This window comes from Giraffa tippelskirchi, chromosome 12, assembly GCF_054371585.1.
Source record: "Giraffa tippelskirchi isolate mGirTip1 chromosome 12, T2T-mGirTip1v1.2.pri, whole genome shotgun sequence".
In the NCBI taxonomy this organism is placed as follows: Eukaryota; Metazoa; Chordata; class Mammalia; order Artiodactyla; family Giraffidae; genus Giraffa; species Giraffa tippelskirchi.
Window position 1 is genome coordinate 66,204,229 of NC_137286.1, and position 13,608 is coordinate 66,217,836.

Genomic DNA, 13,608 nt, shown 5'->3' on the forward strand with positions numbered 1-13,608 from the left:
TTTGTGTCAGAGATGAGTTGACCATGGATGCCGGGGTTTGTTTCTGGACCCTCAACTTTATTCCATCGATCTGGATCTGTGTGTGTTGTTGTATTCCCAATAGCATACTGTCCTGCTGCTGCCGCTGCGCCTAAGTCATTTCAGTCGTGTCTGACTCTGCGCGACCCCATGGCCTGCAGCCTACCAGGCTCCTCCGTCCAGGGCGTTTTCCAGGCAAGAGTACTGGAGTGGGTCGCCATCGCCTTCTCCGATACTCTCCTGAGGATCCTAGTTTGGTCGTCTAATTTCCTTTCACACAACCTTGGATGTCCGTATCGGGGCTTTTTCGTCGGATTGTATTGACAATTTAGGCTCTTTTCTGTTTCCGTACCCCTTTTGCAATTCTTTGTTCGGTGCGAAAATGCATTGGCATTTTGGGAGGAATAGCATCGAAGCTGTGGATTGCCTTGTGGGGCTGTGACATCATTTTCCCAATAGGAATTCTTTCAAGCCCTGAGCACAGCTTCTCTTTCCAGTGGTTGGTGTGGGCTTGATCTTCCTTCTTCCATCTCTCGCCGTTTTGTGAGAACAGGTCCTTCCTTCCCTTCTGGGTTAGATGGACTCGTGGGTATCACTTCAGTGAATGGCATTGTCAGTGGGGGTGATAATTCCCTTCTCATTGGAAGACTTTGCTGTGAGTATTAGAAATGCAAGTGATTTCTCTTCCCCTTCCTCCCTGTCCATCTCTCAGAGCCACCGGGAAACAGAGGCCTCATCCAGGGTCACACAGGCCTGAGGGAGTGCAACTAGACTGTTGTTTCTTCAGGCCCTCAGTGCTGGACATCATCCGGGATACTCTGTGTGTGTCTTCCTCAGTCTGGTGTCCCTTCAGACCTTTCCCTAGTTTTCACAGGCTTGTCGTGTTGGTGTTCTTTGACTGTTTGGAGACACATCCTTGAGAAGCTTTGTGTTTCCACTCATTCGTCTCGCGATGTATGACCTGTCTTTTGCTTTTGTAATGAGGTCTTTCCCACAGTAGATATCTTTGATTTTGCAAAGTCCACTGTATTCTCTGGGTTGTTTTGTGGGCTGCCTTTTTGTTTTGTGTGTGAAGACTCAAAGCACGTGTCCGGTTTCTGCTCATTGTTCTTCTAGATTTGTGACAAGTTTTCATGGAAACTTTGTCTAGGGATAACTGGAAGTGAACTCGGTGTAAGGTGTCAAGTCTCCATCTCCATTCATGTCATGCCCTGCAGTTTCCAATTCCCTGTTCCTGAGTGGTTTTGGAGACCTTGTGGGAAGTTTGGTTGCATCGGAGTTTGCGTTTCCACCTTGAGTAGATTCCCACTGTTCTGCCCTCAGGGACACTGTCAAGGGGGAGTGAGGAGCAGCCTGCACTTCCAGCAGTGACCACACGGTGGGGCGAGTGCTGCTCTCCCCTCTGGGAGCCCCAGGCCACAGGCATCCCAGTGAGGAGCCAGCTCTGTGCTCAGCTGAAAGGAGTTAGTCTCTCAGGAGCCTCTGAGCCCTTGCCTTTGGATCACCCAGGGTGGGCATTTGCTGTGACAGAAAAAAATTGCCCTGAATTCCATGGACGGAAGAGCCTGGCTGTGTAGAGTTCGTGAGTTGCCGTGAATCAGACACAACTGAGGACACAAAAATTCAATAGACTAAAACACTTTTTGGGGGTGGGGGGAGTGAAAGGGGGTGATGTGGGTTTTTTTGTCTTATATAATAGCCGAGGGAAATCTAGTTTAAACCTAAATTCACATAGATGGGAAAGGTATAGCTCTCCGTCACCCTATTAAAAAAAAAAAAAAGTCTTAACTTTTCTGAAAGCTTATTTAGTAGCTTCCTTGAGCAGTTCATTGTGAAGGATTTTTTTTTTTTCTGTGACATTGGCCTCATTAAAACGTACGGTTTGCCTTTACTGGATAATTTTGTTCATTGGTTTGTTAGGGAATCTTGGTAATATTTGAGTTTCCTGGGGAGTATGGTCACATGACCTGGCCCTGGCCAATCGGTGCGTTCCACCTCCCTGGCCACTGTGATTGGCTCCGGACTGGGGCAGTGCCCAATCGGGGCCCGGGGCCGGGCCTCACGTTGGAAGCCAGGGGAAGACGAGCTCTCGTTCTGCTGGGGTAGGGGAAGGGGTGGGGCCGGGGGAGGTCAGGCTCCAGCAGTGGGAGGGGCTTGAGGTCCGCCTGCGGCAGTTGGTGACCTTCCTGCTCCCCTCAGGGCAGAGCCGCCGGCCTGAGAATGAGGGCGCTGCTGAGCCCAGGGGCTGGGATGGCCCGCTGCTGCTGTGGTCCCAGAGCTCCACCCGAGACCTGAGGGAGGCCGTCTGCCCGTGAGTCCTCTCCCGCTTGTCTGTCAGCTTGTTTGAACCATGCTGGGTTTTCTGCCCAGCTGGCTAAGGGGAGTCCCTGGAAATGCAAGGGTGTGGGTTTTGGCAGACTTCAGGGAAGACATGCCAGATGAGCCTGGGAGACTCCAGCTTAATCTGGATTCAGGAGATATCTCTTCGGGCCAGCTAGTAATTGTAGGATAAGCCTAATGAGTCTTCACCGGATGAAGAGAGTAACGTGCCAAGGTAGCAATCGATGTCCTCATTCGAGAGGATGAAGCTGGTGCTCAGAGAAGGGGGGAACTTGGCCAGAGCAAGGAGGAGTGCACCCAGACAGAACCCCCAGATCCGGCCATTTGAGCTCAGGGAGGCCACTGGTGTGGCTTGTCCCTGTAGCAGGCGCCGAGGCACGCAGCCCACCCTGATTCCTGCGGGGGCCTGACTTGGGAAGTGCCATCTGGTAGCTTTGAGACTCACCAAACCAAATTGCACTGGAGAGAGGAAGGACACCTTCCTTCATCCACCCCCCACCCCCGCCGGATTCCCACATACCCTGACCCCTTTCTCTTGATTTCGGAGCCATTTCCAGAGTCCCGCTCATATGACCTCATTCGAAGTGCACTGTGGACGAGCTGCCATCTGCAGCTGCTACCACAGCAGCCAAGGGCTTCAGCTCCCGAGTACCTCCCTTCCTTTGGAACTTGGGGGCCCTCTACTCCCCACTTGCACACCACAGACCTTTGCTGAGGATTGTGGGGACCCTCACTCAGTTTGCAGCACGTTGTAGCCATCCCTGTCCTCTCAATACCTCCCTTGCCACTCAGCTTGTGAGCCCCTTTGGAGCAGCGTGGCCCACCTGGCTGCAACGGAAGAGACACAGCTGACAGTGAAACAACAGCTTAGATCTGACAGCCGGAAAGCTCTGTCAAAAGGGACCTCCCTCTTCACACCGTAGAGGCTGTAGGAGCCGCCAGGCTTTCGGAACCAGTGCTGGGGCCAAAATGACTCCACAGCCGTTTTCCTTCCTGGGGAGGGTTCTGGCTCGAGTGGGAATGGCTCATGTCTCCTAAGGTTCTGAAAGCCCACTGTGTGCAGATTCACGGTACACAGAGAGGAGAAGGTGGAGTCCTGCCCTGGAGGTGGTCACAGCTCACAGATGAGCCAGGCAGGCAGGCAGGCAGGCAGGGCATGAGAACTCCTGGGCTGCCTTCATGAGTGAATGGTGTGGGGGCAGAGGAAGAGAAGCCGGTCTGCTCCCTCATGTGGTGCCCAGGGCAGGTTGTCCCCAGAGGAAACCCTTACGACGGTGAGGACTCTCACTGCTGTTTCCCAAGGGGTTCCGTCGGTGCGTGTCTTCCCCGGAGCGGTCAGGCCGTCTCTAAAGTACACTGGCCATGGGCATTGCCTCTCCTTGGAACTTCCCACGTGTTTCTCTTTTTTATGGAACAGTGATTTTTCTAGAGGGGTTCTGGGCCACAAGGTTGTTGGGTCATTTTCTAGCCTTCTGTCGTGAAGAACGCTTTCCTGGGCGTTGGGGTGGTTTGTTGTTCCAGCTCCCTTTCTTGGCTTCTTCTGGGAGCTGGTGCAACAAGAGGAGCTCAGCCTCTGCCTTCTGGCTGAGATGTCACCCTTCAAACAGCAATGCCTGCCTGGAGATAATGTTGGCATTTGCCAAAAGGGCTTCGTTTGGCACATGATATCTTGAAAGGACGTACACCGTCCTGTCAGCTATCAAAGGCTAGTTCAAATGACATAAAAATGAGAACTCTCCAATGGAGTCTTACAGTAGGTGGAGAGTCCGAAAGAAACTCCTTCAGTCATTTCACTGAGAGTCATTGATTGGGGACACCAAGAATATAGGAAGGAATGCAGAAAGAAAAGATGAAATTGTGTTCAGGATCGGGGGGAGGGATGAACAGGGCGTGCTTGCCTTGAATCCAGGCTTTGTTGGGGGGTGGGGCATAAAGATCAAACGGGTCTGAAACCACAAAGTGGTGATGGTAACACAGTATCACCAGAGTTACACAACAGTGTTCCCAAATTGCAACAATGATGAAAAAGTTTACTAACTTAACCAACAAGTTCCCAACTTAACCAACAAAAATACAGGAAACCATACAAAAAATAAAACATCACCAGAAAGGTGGAAACAAACCAAATGCAAAGCAGTTCAGGGGAAAGGAACTCCATGTCCCCTGGGGGCAGACCGAGTTGACAGCGTCCACGGTGAGCCGACAGGGATGGAGGCGGCAGAGCCGACCGCTCCCCTGGACGTGGTGTTTCCGGCAAGGGCTCTGGGTCTCTGTCCAGAGCGGGGGCTCGTTCTTCCTGCAGGGGTGGGTGAGTCATCGTCGGCGTCTGGGTGTTGCGCGGGAGCCAGGGCAGGCTCTCCCTGCCGAGGCGGTGACTCCTCCTCTGCCTCGGGTTCTCCTGCCAAAGCCCGAGCAGGTACAGGTGCACGTGGAGGTGGAGGTTCTGGCTGAGGGGGTGGGACATCAGTGCCTGGGGCTGGGGGTCCTGCAGGCACGGAGATCCGATCTGCCCGGTGTGCTGGCCAGAACCCAGCTGGCCTGGTGTCTCTGCGAGGGCAAGTCTCGGTTCTCCATCTGCCCTCGGTGGATCCCTGGGTCCTGCACCTGGAGCCACCACCTCTGTAGGGACAGGTCTGGGAAGTGGAGCCTGGTTCCAGTTGGAGGCCAGTGCTAGAGCTGGGGGAGAAGCAAAGTTTGCCCACAGGCCAGCCTTGGCATGTGCGTATCCCGGGACAGAAAGCTTCCAAGAGATTCCCAAAGAATACCCAGGGTCGGATGTCTTTTGGGACTGAAGTGTGCAAGATGGGGGTGGGGGTGTGAGGCCAGCGCTTGCTGCAGGCCCAGCAGCATCTTTCGGGGACTCGTCCCTGTGTAGCTCAGCACCCCCTCCCCACACACTCCCGTGCACCAGCCCCAGCGTCCTCACCTCTGTGCTCTGGCGTGCTGGGCTCCAGGTCCTCCTGCTGCCTCAGAGGCTGGGGTTCTCGGGACTCTGGGTCGGAGCCGGGTGTGCTGAGCTCCGTGGCAGCCTCAGACTGGGCCGCCGGGTGTATCCTGTGTGGTGTCTCGGCAGCAGGCCTTCCCCGCCTCCGCTTCGCCCCCGGTGGGGCTGATGCCTCCGTGGGCACGCTCACCTGGAGCCTGCACTGGGCCTCAGGGGCGGGGGGGTGGTGCTCCGACCCCTCCCTCCGGGAGGTGGACGGGGTGTCCCCGTCCTCGGCCTCATCACGTGGGAAGCTCTGCAACGACAGTGACCGTCAGCCAGCCATGCTGGGACTTTTCCGAGCTGGGCCTGGCCAGTGGAGCCGCTGCTTCTGCCTGCTCGAACTTCTCTTCCCAGAAGGGTCAGAGACGTGTGTCTGCTCAGATCCCCACCCGGGACGAAAGAGACCCACCTGAGGGTGTGAGGCCAGCCTGGGCGGCCGGCGCTGCCCGCACTCTCCCCATCCCAGCCAGCCTGCTCTCCCCTGGGGTGTGGACACAACTTGCCCGCAGGCTTCTGAACCCACATCCGCCTGGGCTTCCTTGAGGGAGACACACCCCAAGAAACCCGCATCCACACACACAGGCAAAGGACCCGGTGTTTCCGGGTGGCATGGGAGAGGTGGGCTGGCCCGGCCTGGGGCTCCCCGTGTTACCTTTCTGTTTCTCCGGGCAAAGGGCCAGAGGCCTCTCGGGGGTGCCCTGAGCCAACGTCGACAGGGTGCCCACGCACACTGCCTGTGAGCTCTCCTGAGGCCCCGGCCTCTGGGCAGGGGCAAACAGCAGAACATCCTGGCAGCAAGTGATCTGGCTGGGGGCTCCTCTCCGCTCTGGAGGCCTGGATACCCGGGTTGCGGGTTCTGTTGGGTTCTGTTGCTGGCAGGTGACATCATTTCCTGGGGTTCGTGCTGAGGTCCCTTCCCCAAAACTTCCCAAGGGAATCTCTGGGTTTCTGACTGCTCGACCACCCCCCTTAGGCCATGTGCAGGCACAGTGACAGCCACACAGCCCAGCCCACAGCCCTGGGGAGGCCTGGGTGCAGCCAGGGCCTGAGCTCCGAGGACCCCGCTGCTCTCAGACCAGGCTCCTTCTTCTCATAAGTGGTGTGGCCCTGGACAAGCGTATGCCCCTCAGGGTTTCCCCAGTCTCTCCATCTGCAGAGTGGGGGTCATTCTCCCATCTGCTTCCTAGGTCTGTCGGCCTACGAGCAGCTCCATGCCTTTCCACCTGGGGCCGATATCACGTGGAGCTTGTGCGCTGAGACTTCAGAAAGAAAGACTCCATCCAGGGCTGACACAGCACAGAATGGGGCAGAACGAGGCCTGGATGCGCCGTGGTACCCAGGAAAAGTCACTCCCCCTCCTGAGTGTTTTGAGACCCCGCATCCAAGTTGGAGGACCGAAAGGAAGACTCGAAGGTCTCCCTCTCTTATAGAAAAGAGTAGCCAACTTTCTGGTCCTCTGTTTCCATTGAGATTCTGTTCAAGTGTCCCAGCTCGGCTTCTGCAGGTGGCTGAGCTTCTAATGGCTCCCTGCGTTCTTGTCTTTTCCTCTCCAAACCTTCCGTCCTTTTCCCCCTTCTGGGGTGGATGGGCGCTGTCATTGCTTCTACCTTCGAGACAGATTGATGAAAAGTCTGGACCGTCGACTCCTTTCCTCTCTTTGGTTCCGTGTCTCTCTCTGTATGTGTCCCTCTCTTTTCCCTTCTCGATTCAGTCTGTGTCTTCCTCTTTCTCTCTCGTGTGTGGATGGATGGATGCTAGGAATGCACATGTATATGATTAGATGAGGGTTATGTTTTAGGGATAGGTTAGAGGGAGAGAAAGGCTTTAGGTCGGAGTTGGTCATGGGGGAAGGGTCAAGGGTGGTGGTGGTGTTTCTTGGAATCTGAGTGCTGTGCATTCTTCGTCTCTTTCCATATGAACCCCTTCTCAGATACACCACTTGCAAGGAGTCTCTCATGTTCCGTTTCCTATCTTTTGCATTTCTGAATGCTTAGCTTCTCTGTTGTGAAGAGGTTCCATTGGATGGAAACCCATTGGCGTACTTCGTTTTCCTCTTTCCCTTACTTGAAGAGACCCATTTCTACCTCCGCCCAGCAAATGGCAAGGAGACTCTGATGTTAAGGAGCCTTTGACCTACGCTTCTTTCTAGCTGTCTCATGACATCAGTCTTTAGGGTGAGGTTTTTCCCCGATATTGAGGTGGTGTGAGATCAAAACCAATAGCGTTCTTCAGATGTAGCTGTCTGGTTTTCCCATGGACATTTATTGAAGAGGCTTTCTTGTTCCCATTTGGATATTCTCCCCTTTTGTGTCAGAGATGAGTTGACCATGGATGCCGGGGTTTGTTTCTGGACCCTCAACTTTATTCCATCGATCTGGATCTGTGTGTGTTGTTGTATTCCCAATAGCATACTGTCCTGCTGCTGCCGCTGCGCCTAAGTCACTTCAGTCGTGTCTGACTCTGCGCGACCCCATGGCCTGCAGCCTACCAGGCTCCTCCGTCCAGGGCGTTTTCCAGGCAAGAGTACTGGAGTGGGTCGCCATCGCCTTCTCCGATACTCTCCTGAGGATCCTAGTTTGGTCGTCTAATTTCCTTTCACACAACCTTGGATGTCCGTATCGGGGCTTTTTCGTCGGATTGTATTGACAATTTAGGCTCTTTTCTGTTTCCGTACCCCTTTTGCAATTCTTTGTTCGGTGCGAAAATGCATTGGCATTTTGGGAGGAATAGCATCGAAGCTGTGGATTGCCTTGTGGGGCTGTGACATCATTTTCCCAATAGGAATTCTTTCAAGCCCTGAGCACAGCTTCTCTTTCCAGTGGTTGGTGTGGGCTTGATCTTCCTTCTTCCATCTCTCGCCGTTTTGTGAGAACAGGTCCTTCCTTCCCTTCTGGGTTAGATGGACTCGTGGGTATCACTTCAGTGAATGGCATTGTCAGTGGGGGTGATAATTCCCTTCTCATTGGAAGACTTTGCTGTGAGTATTAGAAATGCAAGTGATTTCTCTTCCCCTTCCTCCCTGTCCATCTCTCAGAGCCACCGGGAAACAGAGGCCTCATCCAGGGTCACACAGGCCTGAGGGAGTGCAACTAGACTGTTGTTTCTTCAGGCCCTCAGTGCTGGACATCATCCAGGATACTCTGTGTGTGTCTTCCTCAGTCTGCTGTCCCTTCAGACCTTTCCCTAGTTTTCACAGGCTTGTCGTGTTGGTGTTCTTTGTCTGTTTGGAGACACATCCTTGAGAAGCTTTGTGTTTCCACTCATTCGTCTCGCGATGTATGACCTGTCTTTTGCTTTTGTAATGAGGTCTTTCCCACAGTAGATATCTTTGATTTTGCAAAGTCCACTGTATTCTCTGGGTTGTTTTGTGGGCTGCCTTTCTGTTTTGTGTGTGAAGACTCAAAGCACGTGTCCGGTTTCTGCTCATTGTTCTTCTAGATTTGTGACAAGTTTTCATGGAAACTTTGTCTAGGGATAACTGGAAGTGAACTCGGTGTAAGGTGTCAAGTCTCCATCTCCATTCATGTCATGCCCTGCAGTTTCCAATTCCCTGTTCCTGAGTGGTTTTGGAGACCTTGTGGGAAGTTTGGTTGCATCGGAGTTTGCGTTTCCACCTTGAGTAGATTCACACTGTTCTGCCCTCAGGGACACTGTCAAGGGGGAGTGAGGAGCAGCCTGCACTTCCAGCAGTGACCACACGGTGGGGCGAGTGCTGCTCTCCCCTCTGGGAGCCCCAGGCCACAGGCATCCCAGTGAGGAGCCAGCTCTGTGCTCAGCTGAAAGGAGTTAGTCTCTCAGGAGCCTCTGAGCCCTTGCCTTTGGATCACCCAGGGTGGGCATTTGCTGTGACAGAAAAAAATTGCCCTGAATTCCATGGACGGAAGAGCCTGGCTGTGTAGAGTTCGTGAGTTGCCGTGAATCAGACACAACTGAGGACACAAAAATTCAATAGACTAAAACACTTTTTGGGGGTGGGGGGAGTGAAAGGGGGTGATGTGGGGTTTTTGTCTTATGTAATAGCCGAGGGAAATCTAGTTTAAACCTAAATTCACATAGATGGGAAAGGTATAGCTCTCCGTCACCCTATTAAAAAAAAAAAAAAACGTCTTAACTTTTCTGAAAGCTTATTTAGTAGCTTCCTTGAGCAGTTCATTGTGAAGGATTTTTTTTTTTTTCTGTGACATTGGCCTCATTAAAAAGTACGGTTTGCATTTACTGGATAATTTTGTTCATTTGGTTTGTTAGGGAATCTTGGTAATATTTGAGTTTCCTGGGGAGTATGGTCACATGACCTGGCCCTGGCCAATCGGTGTGTTCCACCTCCCTGGCCACTGTGATTGGCTCCCGACTGGGGCAGTGCCCAATCGGGGCCCGGGGCCGGGCCTCACGTTGGAAGCCAGGGGAAGACGAGCTCTCGTCCTGCTGGGGTAGGGGAAGGGGTGGGGCCAGGGGAGGTCAGGCTCCAGCAGTGGGAGGGGCTTGAGGTCCGCCTGCGGCAGTTGGTGACCTTCCTGCTCCCCTCAGGGCAGAGCCGCCGGCCTGAGAATGAGGGCGCTGCTGAGCCCAGGGGCTGGGATGGCCCGCTGCTGCTGTGGTCCCAGAGCTCCACCCGAGACCTGAGGGAGGCTGTCTGCCCGTGAGTCCTCTCCCGCTTGTCTGTCAGCTTGTTTGAACCATGCTGGGTTTTCTGCCCAGCTGGCTAAGGGGAGTCCCTGGAAATGCAAGGGTGTGGGTTTTGGCAGACTTCAGGGAAGACATGCCAGATGACCTGGGAGACTCCAGCTTAATCTGGATTCAGGAGATATCTCTTCGGGCCAGCTAGTAATTGTAGGATAAGCCTAATGAGTCTTCACAGGATGAAGAGAGTAACGTGCCAAGGTAGCAATCGATGTCCTCATTCGAGAGGATGAAGCTGGTGCTCAGAGAAGGGGGGAACCTGGCCAGAGCAAGGAGGTGTGCACCCAGACAGAACCCCCAGATCCGGCCATTTGAGCTCAGGGAGGCCACTGGTGTGGCTTGTCCCTGTAGCAGGCGCCGAGGCACGCAGCCCACCCTGATTCCTGCGGGGGCCTGACTTGGGAAGTGCCATCTGGTAGCTTTGAGACTCACCAAACCAAATTGCACTGGAGAGAGGAAGGACACCTTCCTTCATCCACCCCCCACCCCCGCCGGATTCCCACATACCCTGACCCCTTTCTCTTGACTTCGGAGCCATTTCCAGAGTCCCGCTCATATGACCTCATTCGAAGTGCACTGTGGACGAGCTGCCATCTGCAGCTGCTACCACAGCAGCCAAGGGCTTCAGCTCCCGAGTACCTCCCTTCCTTTGGAACTTGGGGGCCCTCTACTCCCCACTTGCACACCACAGACCTTTGCTGAGGATTGTGGGGACCCTCACTCAGTTTGCAGCACGTTGTAGCCATCCCTGTCCTCTCAATACCTCCCTTGCCACTCAGCTTGTGAGCCCCTTTGGAGCAGCGTGGCCCACCTGGCTGCAACGGAAGAGACACAGCTGACAGTGAAACAACAGCTTAGATCTGACAGCCGGAAAGCTCTGTCAAAAGGGACCTCCCTCTTCACACCGTAGAGGCTGTAGGAGCCGCCAGGCTTTCGGAACCAGTGCTGGGGCCAAAATGACTCCACAGCCGTTTTCCTTCCTGGGGAGGGTTCTGGCTCGAGTGGGAATGGCTCATGTCTCCTAAGGTTCTGAAAGCCCACTGTGTGCAGATTCACGGTACACAGAGAGGAGAAGGTGGAGTCCTGCCCTGGAGGTGGTCACAGCTCACGGATGAGCCAGGCAGGCAGGCAGGCAGGCAGGGCATGAGAACTCCTGGGCTGCCTTCATGAGTGAATGGTGTGGGGGCAGAGGAAGAGAAGCCGGTCTGCTCCCTCATGTGGTGCCCAGGGCAGGTTGTCCCCAGAGGAAACCCTTACGACGGTGAGGACTCTCACTGCTGTTTCCCAAGGGGTTCCGTCGGTGCGTGTCTTCCCCGGAGCGGTCAGGCCGTCTCTAAAGTACACTGGCCATGGGCATTGCCTCTCCTTGGAACTTCCCACGTGTTTCTCTTTTTTATGGAACAGTGATTTTTCTAGAGGGGTTCTGGGCCACAAGGTTGTTGGGTCATTTTCTAGCCTTCTGTCGTGAAGAACGCTTTCCTGGGCGTTGGGGTGGTTTGTTGTTCCAGCTCCCTTTCTTGGCTTCTTCTGGGAGCTGGTGCAACAAGAGGAGCTCAGCCTCTGCCTTCTGGCTGAGATGTCACCCTTCAAACAGCAATGCCTGCCTGGAGATAATGTTGGCATTTGCCAAAAGGGCTTCGTTTGGCACATGATATCTTGAAAGGACGTACACCGTCCTGTCAGCTATCAAAGGCTAGTTCAAATGACATAAAAATGAGAACTCTCCAATGGAGTCTTACAGTAGGTGGAGAGTCCGAAAGAAACTCCTTCAGTCATTTCACTGAGAGTCATTGATTGGGGACACCAAGAATATAGGAAGGAATGCAGAAAGAAAAGATGAAATTGTGTTCAGGATCGGGGGGAGGGATGAACAGGGCGTGCTTGCCTTGAATCCAGGCTTTGTTGGGGGGTGGGGCATAAAGATCAAACGGGTCTGAAACCACAAAGTGGTGATGGTAACACAGTATCACCAGAGTTACACAACAGTGTTCCCAAATTGCAACAATGATGAAAAAGTTTACTAACTTAACCAACAAGTTCCCAACTTAACCAACAAAAATACAGGAAACCATACAAAAAATAAAACATCACCAGAAAGGTGGAAACAAACCAAATGCAAAGCAGTTCAGGGGAAAGGAACTCCATGTCCCCTGGGGGCAGACCGAGTTGACAGCGTCCACGGTGAGCCGACAGGGATGGAGGCGGCAGAGCCGACCGCTCCCCTGGACGTGGTGTTTCCGGCAAGGGCTCTGGGTCTCTGTCCAGAGCGGGGGCTCGTTCTTCCTGCAGGGGTGGGTGAGTCATCGTCGGCGTCTGGGTGTTGCGCGGGAGCCAGGGCAGGCTCTCCCTGCCGAGGCGGTGACTCCTCCTCTGCCTCGGGTTCTCCTGCCAAAGCCCGAGCAGGTACAGGTGCACGTGGAGGTGGAGGTTCTGGCTGAGGGGGTGGGACATCAGTGCCTGGGGCTGGGGGTCCTGCAGGCACGGAGATCCGATCTGCCCGGTGTGCTGGCCAGAACCCAGCTGGCCTGGTGTCTCTGCGAGGGCAAGTCTCGGTTCTCCATCTGCCCTCGGTGGATCCCTGGGTCCTGCACCTGGAGCCACCACCTCTGTAGGGACAGGTCTGGGAAGTGGAGCCTGGTTCCAGTTGGAGGCCAGTGCTAGAGCTGGGGGAGAAGCAAAGTTTGCCCACAGGCCAGCCTTGGCATGTGCGTATCCCGGGACAGAAAGCTTCCAAGAGATTCCCAAAGAATACCCAGGGTCGGATGTCTTTTGGGACTGAAGTGTGCAAGATGGGGGTGGGGGTGTGAGGCCAGCGCTTGCTGCAGGCCCAGCAGCATCTTTCGGGGACTCGTCCCTGTGTAGCTCAGCACCCCCTCCCCACACACTCCCGTGCACCAGCCCCAGCGTCCTCACCTCTGTGCTCTGGCGTGCTGGGCTCCAGGTCCTCCTGCTGCCTCAGAGGCTGGGGTTCTCGGGACTCTGGGTCGGAGCCGGGTGTGCTGAGCTCCGTGGCAGCCTCAGACTGGGCCGCCGGGTGTATCCTGTGTGGTGTCTCGGCAGCAGGCCTTCCCCGCCTCCGCTTCGCCCCCGGTGGGGCTGATGCCTCCGTGGGCACGCTCACCTGGAGCCTGCACTGGGCCTCAGGGGCGGGGGGGTGGTGCTCCGACCCCTCCCTCCGGGAGGTGGACGGGGTGTCCCCGTCCTCGGCCTCATCACGTGGGAAGCTCTGCAACGACAGTGACCGTCAGCCAGCCATGCTGGGACTTTTCCGAGCTGGGCCTGGCCAGTGGAGCCGCTGCTTCTGCCTGCTCGAACTTCTCTTCCCAGAAGGGTCAGAGACGTGTGTCTGCTCAGATCCCCACCCGGGACGAAAGAGACCCACCTGAGGGTGTGAGGCCAGCCTGGGCGGCCGGCGCTGCCCGCACTCTCCCCATCCCAGCCAGCCTGCTCTCCCCTGGGGTGTGGACACAACTTGCCCGCAGGCTTCTGAACCCACATCCGCCTGGGCTTCCTTGAGGGAGACACACCCCAAGAAACCCGCATCCACACACACAGGCAAAGGACCCGGTGTTTCCGGGTGGCATGGG

The 13,608-nt window shown here is 55.1% G+C and overlaps 1 long non-coding RNA gene across 1 annotated transcript in view; it reads left to right on the forward strand.

The window, feature by feature from the left end:
* Positions 1 to 13,608, forward strand: part of LOC145530002 (uncharacterized) — a 1,493,464-nt gene that overhangs the window by 1,106,540 nt on the left and 373,316 nt on the right. The window contains exons 133-134 of the long non-coding RNA XR_014071397.1: positions 2,218 to 2,329; positions 9,869 to 9,980. This is a non-coding gene — a long non-coding RNA (uncharacterized LOC145530002). The remainder of the gene's footprint in view (positions 1 to 2,217; positions 2,330 to 9,868; positions 9,981 to 13,608) is intronic.